Source organism: Elephantulus edwardii, unplaced genomic scaffold (assembly GCF_000299155.1).
Source record: "Elephantulus edwardii isolate Elephantulus edwardi_28Jun2011 unplaced genomic scaffold, EleEdw1.0 scaffold00003, whole genome shotgun sequence".
In the NCBI taxonomy this organism is placed as follows: Eukaryota; Metazoa; Chordata; class Mammalia; order Macroscelidea; family Macroscelididae; genus Elephantulus; species Elephantulus edwardii.
Window position 1 is genome coordinate 12,303,165 of NW_006399753.1, and position 23,203 is coordinate 12,326,367.

Below are 23,203 nucleotides of genomic sequence, written 5' to 3' on the forward strand. Positions count from 1 at the left end.
TGTGCTGTTGGATTATATTGGCCAGTATTTTGCTAGGAATTTTTGCATCTATGGTCATAAGAGATACTGGTTTGTAATTTTCTTTTTTGGTAATTTTGTTTGTTTGTTTTGTTTTGGCACTAGGGATGTGCTTCATAGAATGACTCTGGGAGTATTCCTTCTTTTTCTATTTTTTGAAGTAATTAGAGTAGAATTGGTGCTAGATCTTCTCCTAATGTTTAGTAAAATTCAGCTGTGAAGACATGTGGGATAGGGCATTTTGTGTGGGGTTCTTTTTATGACCTCATTTCTTTCCTTATGTGATGAGACCCATTGAGTGTTCTGCATCTGTCTGCATCAATCTGGGTAAGACCTGAGTTCCAAGGAATTTGTTCATTTCCCCTAGGTATTCAAATTTATCAGAGTATTGCTTTTCATAATATTCTAATATTACCAACTTAATTTAACCTGATTCTGCTATGATATTACCTCTATCATTTCTTATTTGAATTATTTGTATTTTCTTTTTTATTTTGTTGTTAAGTTTGTCAATGGTTTCTCTATTTTATTGACCCTTTCAAAGAATCAGCTTCTGATCATGTTGATGATTTACATTATTTTTCTAGTTTCTCTCTCATTGATTTCTGCTCTTGTCCTTATAATTTCCTTTCTAGAGGCTATGGGGTTTTAGTGTTGTTCTTTTTTCTATTTGATAAAAAGTGTTAAGTCATTAATTTTGCTTCTTACATCCCTTTATTTGTGTTTGTCTATTGCTATGAACTGCCCGCGAAGAGCTGCTTTAGCTCTATCCCAGAGGTTTTGGTGGGTTGTATTTTCATTATCACTTGTTTTCAGCTTTTTTAAATTTCATTTTTAAATTTCTTCTATAACAACAAATAAACCATTAGTGTTCTGTTGTTGTTATGTGCGTTTGAGTTGACTGTGACACATAGTAAACCTATGCACAGTAGCTCTGAACCCTGTCCTATTCTGAGCCAATCTGACTGCCTCCGACACACCTATCCCCATTATCCTACTTATTCCAAGACTTCCTCTCTTGCACTTTCCCTCCTTCCTTCCAAGCATGATGTCTTTTTCCAAGGACTGGTCCCTCTTGGCAACATGCCCATAATATGTCAGGCAGAGCCTCAAAATGCTTGCTTCTGAGGAGCAACTTGGCTTCAATTTCTCCAGGATGAATCTGTTTGGTTTTTTGGCAGTCCATGGTATGTTCAATACTCTTTTCAACCACTATAACTCAAAGACATTTATTCTTCTCTCATCTTTATTCATTCCCCAGCTTTCTGATGCATAGCAAGTAATTGCAAAGAACATGGCACATCTTAATCTCTAGACTAACATCTTTGCTCTTTAGCATTCTGGAGAGGTCTCTGACAGTGGATTTTCCCATCACAATTTGTCTTTCTACTTCCTGATGCAATCAATATTGAAGACTGTATAGTCCTTGACCTTCTTCTGCAAATGCTTGAGGTCTTTCCCAGTTTCAGCAAGTAAGCTTGTGTCATCTGCGTAGCTCAGACTATTGATGAGTCTTCCTGCAATTGTGGTGCCACATTTCTCCTCCAGCAGGGTGTTATTTTGCTTGCATGTGGATGGTTTCATAAGCTTTACCCTCTTGTAATTATTTTTCAATTTTATGGATTGTGGTCTGAGAAGTTACTTTGTATTATTTCAGTGTTTTTAATTTGTTGAGGCTTGCTTTGTGTCCCAAAATATGATAAATTCTGGAGAATCTAGCATGTATCCTTATGAAGAAAGTAAATTGGGTTTTCATTTGGTGTAGTACCATGAATATATAGACAAACTCAAGTTGACTGGCTGTATAATTTAGATCTTCTTCACCTTTGTTGATTTTCTTTTGAGTTGACCCATCTTTTAGTGAGAGTGGTGTGTTAAAGTCTCCTACCACTATTGTAGCGCTGTTTCTTTCTCCATGTATGTTAACCATTGTTTTATGTATTTTTCAGGTCTATAATTTGATGCATAGATGTTGACCAAGGTTACGTCTCCTTGGTCTCTTGTGCCTTTAATCATTACACAGTGCCTTTCCTTGCCTTTCATGATGGATTTCATCCTGAAGTCTATTTCAAAAGAGATTAGTATTGCCTGATTTGTGTGGGTGCCATTTTCTTTTCTAGCATTTGATATTTAGTCTTTTTCCTCAGTTCTTAGATGTGTCTCTTATAGGCAGCATATTGCTGGGCTTTGTTTTTTTGTTTAATTTTGCTATTTTTTTCCCTATTAATTGGTGTGTTTAGTCCATTCATAGTAAGTGTGATTACTGACATGCCAGTTTTTATCACTGCCATTTAGCAGTGGGATTTTTTTTCTTGTTGTTTCTGATTACTATGGTCTGTCCACTTACCTTTGGTGTCTCTGTGTGAAGGACTTCCTTTAGAATTTCTTGCAGAGTTGGTCTTGTTTTCACAAATTCTTTTAGTTCCTGTTTTTCTGCAAATGACCTGATTTTTTCCTTCATATTTGATGGACAGCTTTCACGGATACAGGCTCTTCAGCTGGCAATTGTTTCCTTTCAACCTTCTGTATATGCCATCCCATTGTCTTCTTGCTTGAATGGTTTTGCAGAGAAATAAGAACTTAGTCTAATTGGTTTTCCTTTGTAGATAACTCTGTTTTTCTTACGCTGCTTTTAGCATTCTTTCCTTATCTTTGATTTTGGAGAATTTGTCTATGACATATCTTGATATTGTACTTTGGGGACCTAGTTTGTTTGTGGTCTGCTGAGCTCCTTGAATACAGATTTCCTTATTCTTCATAAGGCTTAGGAAGCAGTCCTTTAGCTCTTCTTCCACAAGTTTTTCAGTGCTTTCCCTGCCACCCTCCTTGTGTTCCGGGATTTAAATCATACATATGTTGCTCCTTTTGATGTCATCCCTCGATTCTAATATTTTCCTTTATTTTCTTCCTTCTCCTCTCTGTTTTCCTTTTAGTATGTTTTCATTGAGGTTCTTGTCTTCCAGCTCACTGACTGTGTGATCCATCCCTTCTGTTTTGCATTTTTTGTTCTCTGTTTTTGTCCCTTCAGCATGTTGGAAACTCCTGATAGTTCAGTCTTGATATTATGGATTTCATTTTCATGCATTTATGCTAATCCTAGAACTGTGTTGGCTGTACCTCTCTATATAGTGTTGATTTTTTAATTTCTTCTAACTTTTTATCTATAGGTTCATCCTAAAGAGTGTGAAATGAGACTGCTTCTTGAAGGCAAGGATTCTGAAGCTTCATTTGATGTACTTTGGGCATGCTGCAAAGAGTGACCATTTCTTGGAGAAGGACATCATTCTTGGCAGGGTGGAGGGACAGTGCAGGAGATGAAGACCCTCAATGAATTGAACTGATTCAATGACTGGGGAAAGGGGATAGGTGTATCAGAGACATTAATGTTGGAACAGGAGAGAGCAGGGTTCAGAGCTTTTGTACATAGGGTCACTATGAGTCACAAGTTACTCACCAGCACATAACAACAACATCAAATTTTCTCTATCATTTGCAGTTTCTTCATTAGTTGTTCATGTTCCTCCACATCAATATACTTCTTTTGACTACCTGTCGCTGGGATATTTGCTTTACTTATGGCTTTCATTCTTTCTTCCATTATTTGGATCACCTTCTGTAGCTTTGCATATGACTGTCAGTATATTTCTTCTGCCTCTAGAGTATTAATTTGATGTGCAATATGCTTTGCTTTTTTAGAAGGCTTTTTTTTCTCCTTCAGAATGCTTGGAGCTACCTGCTGCTATCTTGACACTCTGTGAAGTCCTTTTGGTATGCATCAGGCCGTTTCTATTGTGTCTGTGTTGGCTGTTGACAATTCTTTATCTTTATGATGTTATTTGTTAGTAGCAGATTTCAAGTGTTCCCTTTATAGGGGAGGGTGACTTATTTCCCAGAAGTCCTTTCTGGGCTTGTGCAGTGAGAAACCTCCTCTTTCATAAGATCCTTCCATTTCTCTTTGAACTGCAGTGCAACCTTGCAGTAAGCTCACCTGACTGCCGCCCACTTCTTCTAAAGTTTGAAATTGTTCTGGGTGGTGCTGATGAGCACAGCAGCCAGAAACCACTTTCCCCTCTCAGACAGATTCACTCTCTCTATCCAGAGTGGAGTCAATGGGACATGACCCTATCTCAAGCCAGACACTCTCTCCTTTCTCACAAGCCCTTTCAGTTCTCACACTTGTTGAGGATTTCTCTAGCCTGTGCCCTTCTCTTCTAAAGTTTGGAATGGTCCTCGGTGATGTTTATGTGCATAGAAACCAGTGACTGCCTTTCTCCTGCAGGTGGCTTTACTTTCTCTATCTGGTATGAGGTCCTACCTAGAGGTAGGGTTCTACCTCTAGCCACTATTATGAAGTTTTAAGCATAATGCAACTCTGACAGATGTAGTTGAGTATTCATTTTATCATTTGTCCTTTCTTCTGTTTTATGCCTTGATAAGTAGCTCTGTAGATCTTCCAGAGTAAGGCATAATGATAGTAATTTAATGCTTGGATTCAGAAAGCCAACTGACTGAATTTGAAACCTGACTTGCTCACTTTTTGCTGTGTTACCTTGGGAATGTGTTGTAATCTCTTTATTAATAGGACTAAAGATCCTCATGAAATAGTGTAAAACCTAGAAATATGTTCATAAGACTATGTAGAAAATCTTGACCACATCTATTGATTATGCAATGTAGGCTTTTCTTCAGTTTAAACATTCTAGTAACTTCATCAAACAGGGTGCAAAAACTTATATTTTCTTAGTGAAGTGATTCAGACTTTTGGAGATTTCCACTTTGTTTGATGTATTATAACTACTTACAGTTTCCATAACCTGTTGCAGAAGTTTTACTGGAATTGATAACAGAATTAATCAGCTTATTCTACAATCTAGTGATTTTCCTTTTTTAGAAATCAGGGAGACACTTAGCAATTTCCACTTTTCTGATACTTTTTCTTTCTACATTACTCCAGAGGATGATTTGTAGTGCCTCTGTGCCCACATCATCAATGTCTTTCAGTATCTTGAGAGCAATTTCTCTCTGTCTGGAAACTTGAATGAATATAAACAGAGATAGGGCTTACTCCCTAACTATCTTCTCACATTCTTGCCATCAATTCCCTCTTTAACTACATCAGTTCTGTGACTTTCACTTAGAAAATCATTCACTCTGATTTAAACAGGAACATGAGCAAGTCACTCTGGTTTTCTCTGCCATTCTGTTAAAATGTCACCTGTTATAAACTTAAATTTACCCTTCTCTGATTTGTACATTTTTCTCTGTCACTTAGACTACTGATAAAAAAATTATTTTGAGACATTTTCTTTTTCATTTCTGCCTACACCCATGATTTAATGTATTGAAGATAGGAGGTTTAATTCTGTCTCTTGACATCTCTAAGAAGGAGCTGTCACACCTTTGCTATGGATTCTTTTCAAAGTTTAGCAACTTAAACTAATTGTTTTTGTTAGGTGCCATTGAACCAAGTACAGCTCATAATGACCCTAGGAAAAACAGACCTGAATCTTCTGCCATCCTCATCATCTCTGACATATTTGAATCCATTTCTATAGTAACTGTGTCAATTCATCTCATGGACAGGGTTGTCTTCCTTTCTTTTGCTAAGTTTCCAAGTATAATATCCCTTTGCAAGGAATACCTTTTCCTACCAACATGCTCGAAGTATGAGAGATGAAACTTTGTCATCTTTGCTTCCAGGTAGCACTGTGATTGCACTTTACCCAACACATATCTGTAACAGGAAATATATTCTTGCATTTTTACATCTTTACTACTCCTTTATGGTAGCATAGATAGGTGAAACGCTATAGTGTGCGGGACAAACCTGGATATTTTTTTTGAAAATATAAGTCAGTATTCAAACAATTACACCAAAACAGAAAGTTTGTGTTCTTCTGGGCAAATGGAATGTGTAGATCAACCCATAGACATCATATGGCAGAGAAGACCTACCCCAAAGTATTTCACAGGCTGCGATCTATATGGGACCCCCTATATGTCGGTACTGTAAATACAGCCGACTGATTTTTATATCAGAGTGAAATCTGGGTGCAATTAACTAAATATCCAGAGCCAATTTATTAAGATCAGCAGCTTGGAATCATAAATGATAGATCTGAAACATTCATCTTTTATTCAGACATTTGTTATTTACCATGTGCCTAACTCTTTTGTGATTAGGATCAGAGAAGCTCTTTCCTCAAGAAATATTACTGCCTCTCAGAGGACATTGGACACACTATCTCATTTATCTCCAGGTGACAAGCTGATCCCCAAAAGCAAGGGACTTCAAGGTTGACCCTGAACTAGGTTCTACATATTTCCAGTTCTGTTCTCACTGCTGTGTCAGCCCACATACCTTCTTATCTTACTCTAAAATAATGCAGAGGAAACACTGCCCCTTCCAGCTTGCTCTTTTTTTGCCTGCATTGAGAGTATTTGCTTTTCTCTTCAAGGTATTGAGTTTGATGTGTAGTGATATTCTATACAAGGAGTTTAAAAAAATTTACCTGATCACTACTATCTTACCTTGCTAGAGGAGGAGTTAAGCAGATGTGAGCCTTTGGTCTGCCTCTTCAACCTACCAACTCCATTGTCTTGAATAATGATGCTATTCCTCCAATGTCTACCATAATGAGGATAATAGAAGCTCCCTCATAATAATTTAGGGAGCTCTGGTTGCCTAGTGGCAAGAGCTGCACTGCAATTCCAAAGGCACACAGTTTGAGGCCATCAGCTGCTCCTTGAGAGAAGGATAGGCAGTCTCCTCCCATGCGATTATCTGCCTCTGAAAACCTGCTGGACAGTCAGCTGTGGGTTGGTTCTGACTCTAAGTACACAGCAATGTAATAGTATAGTGAAGATTTAGCGAGAAAATGCACATAGAGTGTATAGTGCACTTATACTGTTGGTGTGTGTCATCACATCTATTCAAACTCAAAACAACTTTCTGTTTTACAGTAGACCTATGCCACAGAATTTCCTAGGCTGAAATCTACATGGAAGCAGATAACCTAGACTTTTCTTTCAAGAAAGGGCCCAGCACAAAACTCTCCATGCGTCTAAAGATAATAGCACTCCTTTTCACCATCTTATCTTTTCTCACATACTTTGGACAAATTGCCAGTAGTGGCTATTCCTTGGAAAGGGACATCAGCTTGGAAAGATGGAAGGTCAGCAAAGGAGGGGAAGGTCCTCAGCGAGATGGATTGATACAGTGACTACATCAATGGGCTCAAGTGTGTCAAAGATGATGAAAGTAGCACAGGATAGAACAGTCTGTTGTTCATAGGATTGCTATGAGTTGCACTTGACTCAGCGGCATGTAAGGAACACCACCACCATCTTTTCTGGTTGCTTTTCCTTTCCTTAATGTTTCCCTGCAACCCTTCAGAACTCACCTTCCAGACCACATTTCCCCGACACCATCATATCCTTTCTGTCTCATAGTGACCCTATAGGACAGAGCAGGGCTGCCTCGTGGAGTTTCTAAAGCTGTAACCCTCACAGAAGCAGACTGCTCCGTCTATGTCTGGTGACGTGGCTCGTACGAATGAATGACCAGTCTTCTGGCTTGTGTTCAGCAGCTGCACACTTAACCATTGTGCCAGTTCTTCAGAAGTCTATGCTCCAAACCAAAATCAATAGGCCGTAAATCTGCAGCCTCCCAGAATTTCCAGGTTTGCTGTATCCATCTAATAACCCTTCCGGTTTATAGATGAGGGCCTTGAGGAGCTGAAATGTTAGGTTGCTACCCTGAAGCCACACAGTTAACGAGTTAAATCATCCAGCAGGGGTTAGAAAACAAGTACCCTGACTTCCCACTGAGTGACTGTTCCTGTCTGACCGTCCCCCACCAAAATCCCAGGAGGTGCTTTGATTACCTAAAATTTTATTTCCTTAAGGTGAAGAAGCAGTGCTTTTTATTTGACATTGAACGAGGACCACAGTGTTTTTTTGTTGGTTCAGCAGACACCACCAACTAAATTCTTTTAACAGTTTAATTTCATTAATCCAGATAAAACTGTGCCCAAGACTGAAATATCAGGTGTAAAGCCTCGTTTGCTTAGTTCTCAAAACCCTCCAAAGACTAAGCATAAGAATTCATGTATTCTGCCAGCAGAGACAGGAAATTACACTCCATTCGGGCAGTGAGATTACATCTTTTTGTATTAATAAAAATTCCCAGAGTGCTGATACCCCTCCTCCGTCATACCACCATTCCTTCCATCCTTCCTTTACCCACTATGGTCAGGAGAAAACATGCAATAAAAACCCCTAATTATTTTGCTGTATATTTTTTTATTCTTTTAGCAGTCTGATAATAAAAAGATAGTGCCACGGGAGATGTGGTTGTCATGGAAACTGGCCAAGGAGAAACAGTCTCTTACAGCATGATATGAGGGAGGAAGACCAATTCATTGAGTAGGAACAGGCCAAGGCTCTTAGAAATGTGCCAACTGCCTGGGTCGCAGTGCTCCCCCAACTCTCTTTGCCTAGCTATTTGGGCTTAATGGGAGCATCATACCTATGCTATTTCAGTTGCCCTGGAATTACAAGGGGAGGCTGTTATGACATGTCTTCACGTGTGCCTGACACAAAGGAAAGTAGCTCCCTAGATAAGAATCACTAGAGAATCTCAAGGAAATACACTTAGCATTGACATTCCGGAGATTTGCCTTGGGCTTGGAAGCAAAGCAACTGTGATTTTTAGCGTAAGCATGTGATGAGCTGTCTGCCTTGTACACATGACCATCAGTAACTGACAGATTAAATTCACCAGCTCTGCTCCTTGCTGGTTAACATCACAGATAAGTAAACAAACTTGCGGTCAGCTTTCATTGGGTCAAACCCTAGGTTTACTAGATTGACAATCTCTCCCAAATCCTTAAACTCCCCTGATCTTTAATTTCCTCGTCTATAAATAATAACAATAGTAAACATTTAGCATCAGATTTTTAAAAACTTTAAAAATGTGCACCATTTAGCAGTGCATCTAGTGTATTTATGTATTTATTTCCTGCTATCCGCCATCACTGCTTACCAATGACGTGATATTGGCAAGTGATGTGGGGTAATTGTATATGTCCTATACAAGCTGATATTCCCTCCTTCAACATATTTAGAAACATATTTGATATTTGGTATTCAGAGTTACAGATATTTATGTATGCTTAAGAACTCCTGACAGTTATGCTGCCCCATGGCGTGAGGTGGGCCTCCTTTCCGCTTTTAGATGCTCAGAAGGCTGATTAATAATACATTACACCGTGAACCTGTGTCTCTGTCTCTCAATCTGTTCAATCGTGGCTGGACACTTGGGCTGTTTTCACGTCATACACTGCTACGAACATTGTTGCACAAGTCTCCATTTGTGCCTCAATTCTCATTTTCTCAGAGTATATTCCAAGCAGTGGAATAGCTGGGTCATATAGAACTTCTATGTTCAGCTTTTTGAGGAAGCATCAAACTGCCTTCCAGAGTGGTTGTACGATTTTACAATCCCACCAACAATGTGTAAGAGTTCCTATGCGGCCACATCCTCTCCAATATTTATTACTTACTGTCCTGTTAAGCTTTGCCACTGCTACTGGAGTGAGATGGTATCTCATTGTGGTTTTGATTTGTATCTCTACATGAGGTTTTATATGCATGCCACATTTAATTAATAGTCTTTCTGAATTTTCATGATTTCCAACATCATTGATCTAGCCCAAAGGCTGAGAGGCAACGTCTACACTAGCTGTGTATTCTCAGAGCCTAACTTAGTAACTGCAACAAAACTTGTGTGCTCAGGGCTTGAACTGAATAGACTCTATTGAGTAAAGCATTGTTTTGAAACCTAAGACTTCAGTAACTAACCCTTAAACCAGGAGAAGAATGACATAAATTAGATCTTACACTCTCATCAGTGACTTTAGAATCTAACGGGCATTGTGTGTTTTGTCCCTTTCACATCCTAGCTGTGATTCTGAGTCAACCACATTAAAGTCAAGGATTTCATTCTCTTCTTTCTTGCTGCTTTCCTTCTTTCCTTTTCTTTCTCCTACCTGTTCGTCTTTTCTTCCTTGTTTTCATGGTCTTTATGCTTACTCCCTCCTTCTATCTCCTCTTTTACTTTTTTTATTTTCTCCCTTTTCCTTTTCTTCATTGTGAAAAAATGTGAAGACCTATAGTATTGTTCCTATCCTCATGGAACTCTTGGCTATATCAGCTTAAAAAAAAAAAAACAGCATAGTTTATAACGGAGACCAAGATAAGATATAGAATTAAGTTGTATCCTGGTGAGTTGGCCAAGAGTGAGTTAAGGGCCACATAAAAATGTGAACAATAATAATCTGAGGAGAGCTTGTTTTAACTGTATGAGGAATAGAGAGTCTCAGTGAGAAAGCAGATATCTATGGGCTTAATCAGCTTCCACTGTGAGAACTCCTCCAGCAATTACTTATTTACCAGTCTTGTTTCTGAGTTGGTGACAATCAATGGCCAGACTTCAAGGAAGGAATCCACAGAAAAGATCAGAGAGAGAAATTAGTATCCTTCTAAAAACTGTTAAGAAAGGGCAATATAATGGTAAAGAAAGGGCAGTCCCAATTAAGGTTTCTAGTCGATGGTGTTGTGAAGATAAACGGAGTTTAAGTGTGATTGCAGAGGTCAGCTTCCTGAAGCCAACGCTGAGGTCTAATCCTCTTCTGTTGTGTTATTTGTGCCAGGATGTTTGTCTGTGAGGGTGTACAGTACTGTAGGGATTGGAGGGTAAATAGAATGAGTCATAAAAAGACAGAAATCATGTTTTTAGGAGGTAGCTGAAGAAAAAGCAAACAATCTGCCTGGAATCAGATTTATAAAAACCTGCAAATGCCTAGTCAGGATCAAATTATGTCCTCTGCTCTTCTTTTTAAGCACAAACATATGACAAAGGGAACACCGTGCCTACTCTGACAAAGAAAATAAGAGTCAAGAGTCAATAGAGACTGATCTTTTGTTTCTTCTAAGTACATTACTTCACTTTTTATCCTTAGATACAAATAAATGTGCTCATTTTCACAATTCAGGTTACACTGAGGGGATGCTTATAGTTAACATGAGCGGACACAACCTTTCATTATTATCTATGAAGCTATATAATCTTTAATAAAGTTGTAGAAACACCTGGAATTCTGGTACAAGTTCACAAATTGCTCTGGAGAGAGCAATGAAATAATCATTAAAATATGAAAAGGTTTTGGGCACTCAGAACAAGTTATTTTCCTGGTTGCTAGTCTTTATTTTGATATGATTGTAATCAATGATGTCACCTTGACAATATGCTTCATCGTAGAAAGCAGAAAAGAAGGGAGATTAAGGAGACAAGAGAGAGGAATGGGGAAGACACAGAATAGAATAATATAATTCTAGAATGTAGAGCTGCAAGAGAACTGAAGCTCATTCAACTCCTCCTAGTGGCACAGGGATTAAGCACTCAGCTTCTAATAAAATGATTGAAGTTCAAGTCTATTAGCTGCTCCATTAGAGAGAAATGAAGCAATCTGCTTCTGTAGAGATTACAGCATTTGAAGCCCTGTGGAGAAGTTAGAATCTGTTTAATGGGTTACTGTTAGAATCAATTCAAGTGCAGTGAGTTAGTTTTCAGTAAGAAAGTTTGTTTTCACTAAGAAGGATGGAGGAAGAACAGAGGAGAGGAAGACCCCGAATGAAATGAATTGAGATAGAGATAGAGATAGAGAGATAGAGATATATAGATATATACACACACATACACGTACATATATATACACATATATACATATATTTACATATGTTTATGTATATGTATGCATCTATCATCTATCTATCTATCTATCTATCTATCTATCATCGTTGCATATCATCAAGTCAAAACTGACATGCAGTTGACTATCTGGTTTTCAGAGCAGTAAATTGCAAGTGAGGAGATTGTCCATCCTTATGCTGTGGAGCAGCTGGTGACTTTGAACCTCATGCCTTCAGGATTGCAGTGCAGCTTCTTACCACTAGGCCAGCAGACTCCCTAGCTCTGTGAGTGTTTGTGTACCTATAAATACTGAGTATATAGATCTAGAAATACTGAATATATATAAATCTATACATACTGTATATGCATTTCTAGAAATATTCTGTGTGTGTGTTTGTGTGTATGTGCGTGCGCATGAGCATATACACTGAAATTCCCAAAGCTGAACTTTTGAACTTAGGCACATTTTAGTGTATACTTTTTATAACTAGGCTAGCTTTCAAGATCTATACATTGATTAAGCCCTCTTGACACATGGTATCAGATACAGTACATTTAAAATTGTGTCTACCTAGTTATTCCATGCCCTGCATTTTTATTTTCTAAACCTGGTAACAATACTCTGAGAAAGATTCCAAATTTCACTGGAAGTATACTTTTGAGAAAGAACATTTAGTGTACCATGGACACCTGGATGATCCCTCGCAGTAAGGATATGGAAGCTTTACATCATGCATTTGGATCCATCAGTAAGAGGGACCAATACTTAGAAAAATAGATCCATTTTGGAAAAGTAAAGAGTCAGTAAAAAACTAGAGCAAACTCTTCAATGAGTTTGATTGACACAGTCGTTGTTCCAACAATGGGCTAAACGGTAGAAAGAGTGTTGGGAAAGGGTACTGTTTTCTTAGGTTGCACAAAGTGTCACGATGAGTTAGAACTTACCGAGATGAGGAAGCAGTCTCTCCAGCTGCAATCTGGATGCCTCCTCCACTCCAACTCCCACAGCGTCAGGCTCGACTACACACTTGATGTCTTTGACTTGTCCTGTACTGGGTAAATTATTTCCCATTTAATACAAAGCTTACAATCCATCAAGTTAATTTATGTTCCAAAAAGGATAAGAAACCAACCAGAGGGTGGAATTGATAGGATAATAAAATTCTTTCTTTCTTTCTTTCACTTACTTCGTCCCTTGTGAAGTGGTCTTCTGGGTGACAAGACTTAATTGGAAGGCATAATTTAGTATCTGGGAGCTTATTGCTGCAGAGAATCTCTGACAGTGGAGTGTTAATAGAATCCAGAGTGAAGTCCAAGGACAGGAGAATGAAAACTGAAGGGGAATTAAACAAGCATATTGGTTTTAATATGGACGGAGTGTTTAGGCCGGAAACATGTTAAGTTTCTGGACAGAGCTGCAGATGAGAATGGCTGTATTGGCAGAATATAACCATTGCTTGTCCAGGTCACTATAACCTTATCAGAATAGCATCACATATTTTATTTTATGATCCTTGCTTTTAAATTTGTGATTGTACTTCCAACTCAAAGGTGGCTGGTTCAAATCCACTAGCTTCTCTGTTGGAGAAAGATAGTCAATTAACTCTTATGTGATTTACAGCCTCTGGAAATCCTCTGGAGAATCAGTTATGAGTCACTTCTGACTTAATGGCAATAAATGAGTGATCTTTATAAAACACATAGGGATTCTTTTGAGAGATGTCCTCATTCCCACTGTCTTCTTACTTTTAAGAGTTTTATATTTTCCCTCGGTTTTCTGAAAAAAATTGTAAAAGAGCATTAAATACAATTTATAGTGGAAAGAAATGCCGTATCAAACTAGAGTGTTGGGAAAACTCTATGCACTTAAAAAAAAAGTGATTAACTTACAATGGACCATTGTCCTATGTGTAAAGCTAAAAGTATAACACACTTAGGAAAAGAAAAAACCCAAACAGTAGGATATTGTGAAAAAATTTGGAGTAGGCAGAGTGTTGAGGCAGATCACAAAATATGTTTTTATTGTTAGCTTAGCTCAAAGGGTCAACTCACTGACATGGACTTGGAACTAATTCACAGCTGGCCCTTGAGAGGGTTTTCAGATACTAAAAATTGTAGAAGAGATCTCTCATCTTTCCTTTCGTGCAACTACCTGCTTCTGGCTTGGCAACACGACTCCTTTCCTTCTGGGTCATGAGGTGCTGTCTCTGATGGCATATGATGGTGCACATGATTCCACCAACAACAATTGCTCCTACCCTACCCCGCCTTCATGAACCCTTCCATGCTTCAGCCCACCTCTTCAGTCACTGTGTCCCTTCAGTCTTCTTTTCCAGACCTCCTACCATCCAAACACTGGTACCTTCTGACAGCATGCCTAAATCATGTGAGATGACGCAGTGTCACCATCCTTGCCTCAGAGGAACATTCTGTTTGCACTACTTCAAGACAGATTTGTGTTTTCTTTTGGCAGTTCATGGTATATTCAATACTCTAAAAGAAAATTCAAAACCATCAATTCTTTTTCAATCTTCCTTATTCACTTATTCAATTTTTGCATGTATATAAAACAATTGAAAAAACCATGGCTTAAGTTAGACATTCTTTAATATTTAAACTATCACGCTTTGTTTTTTGTTTTATTCCATCCTTGTTTTTTAATACTTTAACAAGATCTTTGACAGCATATTTACCCAAAGCGTCTATATAAGAAAAATGATGAATTGGTTTCATCAATATTAAAAACTTCTATTCATCAAGGCAAATCATTTGTTCAAAAATAGCTAAAATATGAGTTTGGAAAAATATACACAATATGCGTATGTGACAAAGAATTTTTTTTGTCCAATATATGCATGGAGGTCCTTTATTGGCAAAAGTAAATATGAAAATAATGCAATAAAAATCAACAAAAATACTTGTGAAGTCACTTTACAAATTATAATTTACAAATGAGTGAGTGGTACATGAAAAGATTCTCAACATCATTAACCTTCAAGGAACGAAAAATTAAAGTCACAGTGAACTACCACTTTGCATTCACCACCAAAGAACCAAACCCATTCTCTACAACCTGATTCCAACTCAGGTGATTCTCCATGGCATTTTTAAGGCTGTAAGTCTAAATAGAAGGAACTTATCATCGTTCTCCTTTGGATAGGCTGGTGGGTTCAAACAGCTGACTCTTAAGTCGGCCTAATATGAAACACATTACATAACTTGAGTTCCTTTACATTCATCAGCTCTGAAACATTCAAGCTCATTGCTGCAGTCACTGTGTCTATCCATGATGGACAGGCTTAAGAGAGTCTAGGAAGAAGTATTGGACATCCACTTCTGAAATAATAGACCTTTGAAAGTCATAGGAGTGTTGGAATCATATGAATCTAGATTTGTACTCTTATCTCTATAATCAATGAACTGTACTGTGTGACTTTAAATCAGTGCATATCTCTGAATATAATATCTCTGAACCTTAACCTTGAGGGTACAGCATAAACCCCTTTTTTTATAAACCCCCATTAATACCAGAAGCGGGCCATAAAAATTCTTAGCTTAAGGCAAACACAAGTGCCCTGGGTAAAGCCTTATCTGTCCTTGCAAAGTAAAGAATTAGCTAGTGTCTACGTGACACAAAAAGAGTAAAGGTGGGCAAAGTAGCCAGCTCGTCAAAAGCCGACCCACATGACTGATCCCCTGACCCACCAACCATGATCTCAATCTTCCCCCCGACAGTGGCACCCAGGAAAGCCATAAAAGTAATTATGGGGCAGGGAGGACTCAGGGCTTTTTCCCTCGCCACCTTCCTAAGGAGGGAGAAAGTCTCCACATGTGGATATACTCTGGAATAAAATGCTTATTTGTATTTGCACACATGTGGATTATTCTTTTGAGGGGCATTTCATGGGCAGAACAAACCTCATCCCTTGAATACAAATAAATATAATTCGGTATCCAGATTAACAATGCTAGACACTCAGTAGCCTTCAGAAAGTCCTTTGTCATTGACCCTCTCCATTTGTTGCTATTGTTGTTGATGATGATGATTGCCATAGAGTCAAATATGACTCATAGTGACCCTATGAACAAAAATACATAAAGCCTTTCTATAATTATCTTAGTTTCTCAAAGTTCATAGAGTTTCCAGAGGCATGTTGCTTAGGAAGTGGATGCCACTCCTGCTTCCAAACCTGTCTTAAACTGGGAGCTCTGCCAAACACTGTCCTCCATGGGTAACCATTATGGCATTTGACACCCCAAGAGCACAAAGTTCACATCACAGCAACCCCAGGTAGAACAATTTCACAGAAGAGTACTATAGCACTTAGAAAAAGGTTCCTCCAAAATATAATAACAACCAATTTTAAATACAAAGGCCCTCCCTGAGGTCTTGTTGACTCTAAACAAGAGGCTTAAAAACAAAGCAAAACCAAAACCCCAATATAGTATGTTGTTGTTGATTGTTATGTGCTGTGGAGTCAATTAGCCCATGACCCATAGAGACCTTATGCACAGGAGTTCTGAACCCTTCCCTGTCCTGAGCCAGTCCCACTAATTCCAACACACAATCCCCTTTGCCCCAGTTGCTGTATCAGTCCATCTCATCCAGGTCTTTCTCTTCTGCATTGTCCCTCCACCCTTCTGAGCATGATGTCCTTCTCCAAGGACTGGTCTCTTTTGGCTTCAAAATCCAAGCCTCCAAGGAGAGACTTGATTTTACCCTCTCCAAGACAGACCTATTTGTTTTCTTGGCAGTCCATGGTATGTTCAAGACTCTTCTCCAGCACCACAACTCCAAGGCGTCTATTTTTCTTCTGTCATCCTTAGTCATTGTCCAGCTCTCTGAAGCATAATAAGTAATTGTGAAGACCATGGCCTGGATTGGGCACACCTTAGTCTGTAGACTGACATCCTTGCTCTTCAGCACTCTGGAGAGGTCCTTGACAGCATATTTTCCCAATGTAATTCATCTTTTGATTTCCTGATTGCTGGTTTCAAGAGTGTTGACTGTGGAGCCGAGCAAGTTGTAATTGCTAACAACCTCAATATAAGTTACTTTAAGTAATTAAAATAATATATCTCTGGAAAAAAAAGTCAAGATCTTTAATTCATCTGATTCTAAGTATGTTTAAACATGTACGACTGCTCTGTAAGTCTTCCACTCAGCGTCTTTATCTAAAACAAGCCAAAAGTTGCTGTGGGAAATGGAACCTGGCCAATGAAGCAAAAGTATAGATTTATTAAGATTAAAAAGACCCCCAGGCCCAAGCTCATCACTGTCCAGGTCACTATGTTTTCTGTTACTAGGGCTACAAGAGTTTGTTTATGAGAAGAGTACATCTTTAAGCATTTTATAAAATAAGACATAAGGACAGATTGTACTCCACTCAAAGGAAAAAATTAACCCACAAATCCATCTGGAGAGAGTAAACAGGAGAGACCCTTTAATTTCAAGAGTAGCGTGGTCAAGAAGCTCAGAGAAGAGATGACTTAATCTCACATTTGGTTTAAAGATGAAAATCTCCACATTCTTCGTCTGCTAAGAAGCACAGTGCATCAGTATGGCTGTATATGAGATGCTGAGAAATATGTCCAATTTTTTTTCCTACTGTTGAGTCCTTTGTAGACTCACAGAGTCCTAGAAACACAGGGGAGAAAAGAGCCCTTGGTGGTAATCTATTATAAGCCCTCTTTATGCATAGAATTTGGCAGCCTTTATTAATAAGTATTAAAAGTCAAAATGAGACCCAAGTTCTAATATTGTACAGCCTAAGAGTCTCTTGATTGTATTCTTACTTTTGTGTGTTTCATAGTAAGAACAACTTCTCTTTCGGTTGACACATGACAACCACACTAGAATCACATATCTGGAGGAAGTATGTCTATGACCTCATTTGGACAGTGGATTAAGAAGTAGATGTTCACCATACAGTTGAACTTAGTCACTAGGATAATCAAACTCAATACTCAGCCTAGTTGTTCACATTGTATTAGCCAAATCTGTGGGAAAGTCCTCTTGAATGTTAAAGAGCAAAGATGTTACTTTAAGAACTTAATCACACCCAACCCATGTCAATGTATTTTCAAGGACCACATGTGTGTACAAGAGCTGGGCAACAAATAAGGAAGATCAAAAAACCAACTGGTACCTTGGAATTATTGTGTTGACAAATAATGCTGAATGTACTTGGGCCTGTTAGAAAACTAGTAAGTCTGTCCTAGAATAAATGCAGCCAATATTCTTCCTGAAGTGCAGTCATGTTATCAAGACATAACTAGTCTCTTGGTGGAGGCATCATGCTTCATAAAGCACAGGTCAGAGATTAGAAAATATCCAAGAGTAAACAAAGCATAATATACAAGGGAGATATGATTTGAATTAACACAGTCTTACCATCAAAAAATCAAATATCTCAGGGTAGGGAGCTTTGTGATCAAGCCAAAGGCACGTGGTTCAAATCCATTATAGCTGCTCTGCAGAGAAAAGATGGATACTCTCGTCCTGTGTGATTTCTGCCCTCTGAAACTCTACTGGAGAGTCTAAGTCAGTTCTAACTTGATGGCAAGGAGGTTGAGTTAGACTCATCAAAAGTCACCAGGAAAAGAATATAATGAAATCATTTATAGACAAAGAAAACCAGAAGTATTTACACCTAGAACATCTGAAATTTCAGGCACTTTAAAGAAAACTCTTCAGCCTGAAGGAAAAATCTTAGATTCACACTCAAATACTGAATATGGTGAAGTCAACTTTTAGAGAAATGTGGAGTCAGAGAATGCAGAGTCGAGAGAGACCATTCGACTAGCCTCATCACCTGTAAATGTACTGGGTGAAGAAAGCATCATGGGGACCCTGCTTGTTTAGAGCATCATACTTCATTGCTTCTCAATCCAGAAATACTCTATGAAGAAAATAGGATTAAAGTCTTTGTTCATGGCCAAAATGATATTAAAATAATGTTGTTGTTGTTAAGTGCCATGTAGTCGAGTACGTGTCATAGCCACCAACAACCAATAGATTTGAACTCTGTCCTGTCCTGTTGTGTCCTTACCATCCTTACACATTTGAGCCCATTGCCACACTGAGGGTATCCTTTGCTGACTTTTTCAAGCATGATATCTTTGTACATGGATAAACCTCCCCTAACAACCTGTCCAAAACATGTGGGAAGAAGCTTCATCACCTTTGCCTCAAGGAACATTCTGGTGGCACTTGTTCCAGTACATGTCTGTTTATTCTTTTCACTCAGCGCTCTTCTATGGCACAACTTAAATGCATCGAGTCAGTTCTGACTCATAGTGACCCTCTACTGGACTTCTGAAGCTGTAAATATTCATGAGAAAAGACTTACTCATCTTTATCCTACAGAGCTGTTGACCTATTGCCGAGCAGGTTCACGTGTAATATACCACTTGCCACCAGAGTTCCTTAAAGGATGGCTCTTCCGAACTTGTGGGGGAAACTGTGGAATAGAGTAAATGCAGTGGAATTTCTGAGTGGTGAAAGTTATTAAGCCCTCGACTGTTAGCTGAGAGACTAGGGGTGCTAACCAATCAGCAGTGGCTCAGAGGAGAGACCTTGTGATCTGCTTCAAAAAGAGGGCAGCCTCAAAATTATGTATACTGCAGTGAAATAGATGAGAGAGAGAGAGAGATATATCTGTTTAAAAGGTATATATGATTCGGTATTATTCTCATGACATGAGTCCAGAATGAAGGCTGCATAATGGAGTGGATCTGGGGAGAGGGATTGTATAACAATGAAAGAAGTTTTTTTGTACTTTTCAAAGAGAAGAATGAACTGGAGGGGAGGGGTAGTGAGAAAAGTGCAACAATGAATGAATGAATGGAAATCCAAAATATCTGTAAATTTTAATTAAAATTAATAATAATAATAAAAAAATGTAAAAAAAAATCCTGTCGAGTGGAGATCTATGACGTGTGTGGGCTCACAATTAGTTCAGATACACTGTTGGCCACCTAAAGAGGACAACATAGTGAAGTAGTGGCATTGATGCAAAAGTATTGAGGGAACAGTCAAAAGGTTCAGAGATAGGGATGTGTTAGATTGGATCTATTATGACAAATCAAAGAACCGTCTATCAAATAATTTTTTTCCCCCAGCAGAGGCTAGACTAACTCTCTGGACTAAAATGATGAGACACAGACGAGGTAGAAGTACATCTGTGTCCCTGAGAAGCTCAGTAAGGACAGTCCTCTGAAGGCCAGTTTGAGGGAGAAGTTTTCTCTAAGTTGCTTCAATTGTTGTAGATGATGGGACGTCAGAATAGCCAGAAATAAGGTGGCAGCATATCCTCATCAGACGTAGGGAGGATGCAAATGTCTTAATGAGTGGAAACCAGGGTGACAATCCTGAAGGCCTGGCTACAAGGATCCAAGCAAAAGAAATAAACAGACAAATAATCAAATCACTTGTCATTGATTCAATTCCAATTCACTTTGATGTCTAGTGTGTGAGCAAATTTAGGTACCTTCTGGGGGACATAGCGACTCTCAGTCTACTTTTGTTTTCTAACATCACCATGGGGCATTGGACATTACCTACAAGGCACGGTGTGAGAAAACTTAGCAACAGAAACCAGATTTTTATTTCTATTCCTTCTCCCTGCTGAGTAAGTCACCCTCAGAAAACCAAATGGGGCTCTGTGGAAACGGTTCTAGGGTGTCGTGAGCCCTGGACAAGAGAAGTTATGAGCTTGCACAACTGGAATTTCGCAGCTGCAGCTAAATATCCCTCACTGGGATGCAGCCCTACAGATGGTATCCTCTGACAGGTGGCCTGTTCCTGAGTGTTGACGCATTTGGTTTATATATAGAAACACCTAGAGAGTGGGCACCATGTAAGTCTTGGTCAGGGCACAGTGTGCCTGAATGCACTCAACTCGAAAGCCTGGTCAAGAGAGCTGAGGGAAATTCCTGTGCTGCAGAGAGATGGATAAACTTTGCTATCTCTCCATGACTCAGTATTCTCCCCTTTAAAGTGGCAAAACCCACACCTCATTTGCTGGCTTGTTCTAAAGTCTAAAGGTGGTTCAGAATGGAAATGTAAAATGTCAAGTATCCAATAAGCAATATTTTTAATGGTTTTGGGGTTTTAAAATTTTTTATTTCATATTAGTTTGCATATAAAATTTGTGTACCGTCTGTTTCACACCTTTCTTCATTCACATTGTGTTTCATACAGTAAGTTCCATACATTTTTTAATTTTAAATATTTTTTATTAGTTTTAATGAAAATTTAGAGACTTAGGGTTTCCAAACATTCACTGTTGCACTTTTCTCCCTTTTACTCACCCCCCCCACACTCCCCCTCACTCTTCTCTTTGAAAAGTAAAAGAAAAAAATTCTGTCATTATTATGCAATCCCTACTCCCAGGTCCACTCCACTATGCAGCATTGGTTCTGGACTCCTGTCATGACAAGAATACCCATTCATATGTCCCCTTTAAACAGTTCTCTCCCTCATCTGTTTCAATGCAGTATACATCATTCCTCCCCTCCTTTTCTGTCTTCCCTCAACCCTGATGTCAGTCCCGTTTTACAACAGTGGCCCTATGCAATATTTGTCCTTTTGTGACGGAGATATTTCACTCAGCATAATGTACTCTAGGGTCATTCATTTTGCATAATATTTCATGAGTTCCTTGTTTTTCAGTACTGCATAAAATTAATCTGCTTTTAACTATGGCTACTACTACTCTATACTTTCAGGTCTCTGCCGGATCATTCTCATTTCCTTTCCCACCTTATTCACCCATCAAATTGTGCTTCTCTGTGATTTCTTTACTGTGCATCTTCACCTCTCTGCTCCCATCCCTTCCCTCCTTGGACCCCCATATGCATTTTACTAGTTATTCTTTTATTTTTACAATAGTGGTTTTATGTGGTATTTGTCCTTATGGGACTGAGTTCATTCATTCAGGGTAATGCTGTCCAGTCTCTCCCAAATTATGTAATATTTTTTTTCAAAATCATTGCTTCTGTGTGCCTCATAATGTTATATCATGTGAATGTACCACAATTTCTCAATTCATTTGATTGTGGTTGGATATTTGGGCTGTTCCCAGGGTTTTGTGAATAATTAATATATTTTATCCTGTGAAAATATATTGGGATAAAAGAGGAAGGTGAAGACTCTACAAAATACTCAAAAACTCTTGTAACTCCTTTGTTGTTTATATCCAGCAGCCAGATGCCAACCCAAGTGAGGGATAGATTGGGGAGAATAATAACACTATATCAACTAATTTATTATTATTATTTTTATTAGCCTAGTGGCAAGGAGCTTTACTGCAATCCCAAAGGCATGTGGTTAGAGACCGCCAGCTTCTCTGCAGGAGAAGGATGAGCAATCTCCTCCTGTACCATTAACCGCCTCTGAAAACCCACCAGAGGGTCAGCTATGGGTCAGTTCCAACGCTATGGTACACAACAACACATCAATAAAGTTTCAAATATTCCAGGCACTATTATCTACAAAACTTCTCCTCTTAACCTTACAACAACCCTAGAAAATAGTAATAGTAATGTTATTAATACAACTCATACATAACATTGATTGCCAACTGCTTTTTGAAATATTCTACATGCATTGATTCATTTTAGCTTTACAATGACCCTGCATATTGGTGGTATATTATTTTTGTTCTATCTATAACATAAGAGAGTCATGTTGGAGTCCTAAAGAATTTAAATTTTGCTCTCTATTTTTCCTCTTTTGGTCAGAATTCTTTAGACTCTTTCCATCTCATCATGTGGTTTCCATTCTTATGGTCCTAAGATTGTAGCTCCTCTTTGAGGCATCATATCTACATTCTAGAAGAAAAGAAGTGGGAGTATCCAAAGAAATTACTTGGAACTGCTAATCTTATATGTTTCTGTTGGGAAAACAATACTAATTTGTTATTTTCTGAATATTCCGTCCCGTAGGCCTCAATTTCAATTTCATTAGCCAGAGTTTACATGGTCACCTCTAGCTGCAAGGGAGTCTGAAAAAATTGGCATTTCTAAATGAGTACATAACTTATCTGAAGAAAATTTATATTGTCTTAGCAAGAGAGGAAGACCCTCGATGAGATGGATTGATTCAGTGACTTGGGTAATGGGGGTAGGTGTGTCAGAGATAGTGCGGTTGGCACATGATAGAACAGAGCTTAGGGCTGTTGTATACAGGGTCTCTATAAGTGGCTAGTTACTCAATGACACATAACAACAACAATAAGAAAAAGAGATGATACTAAGAAGACAATGATTGGTATCAGCCACAGTAGTTGTCTTATTTAATGTTCATTTATGCAAATTGTTTAACCTGTCTAAACTTTAATTTCTGCTTCTGTAAAATGAAAGTTTCTGTATCATACTTGAAGTAATAAATATGATATGCTTAGAATTTTGTGGGTGCTAAATAAC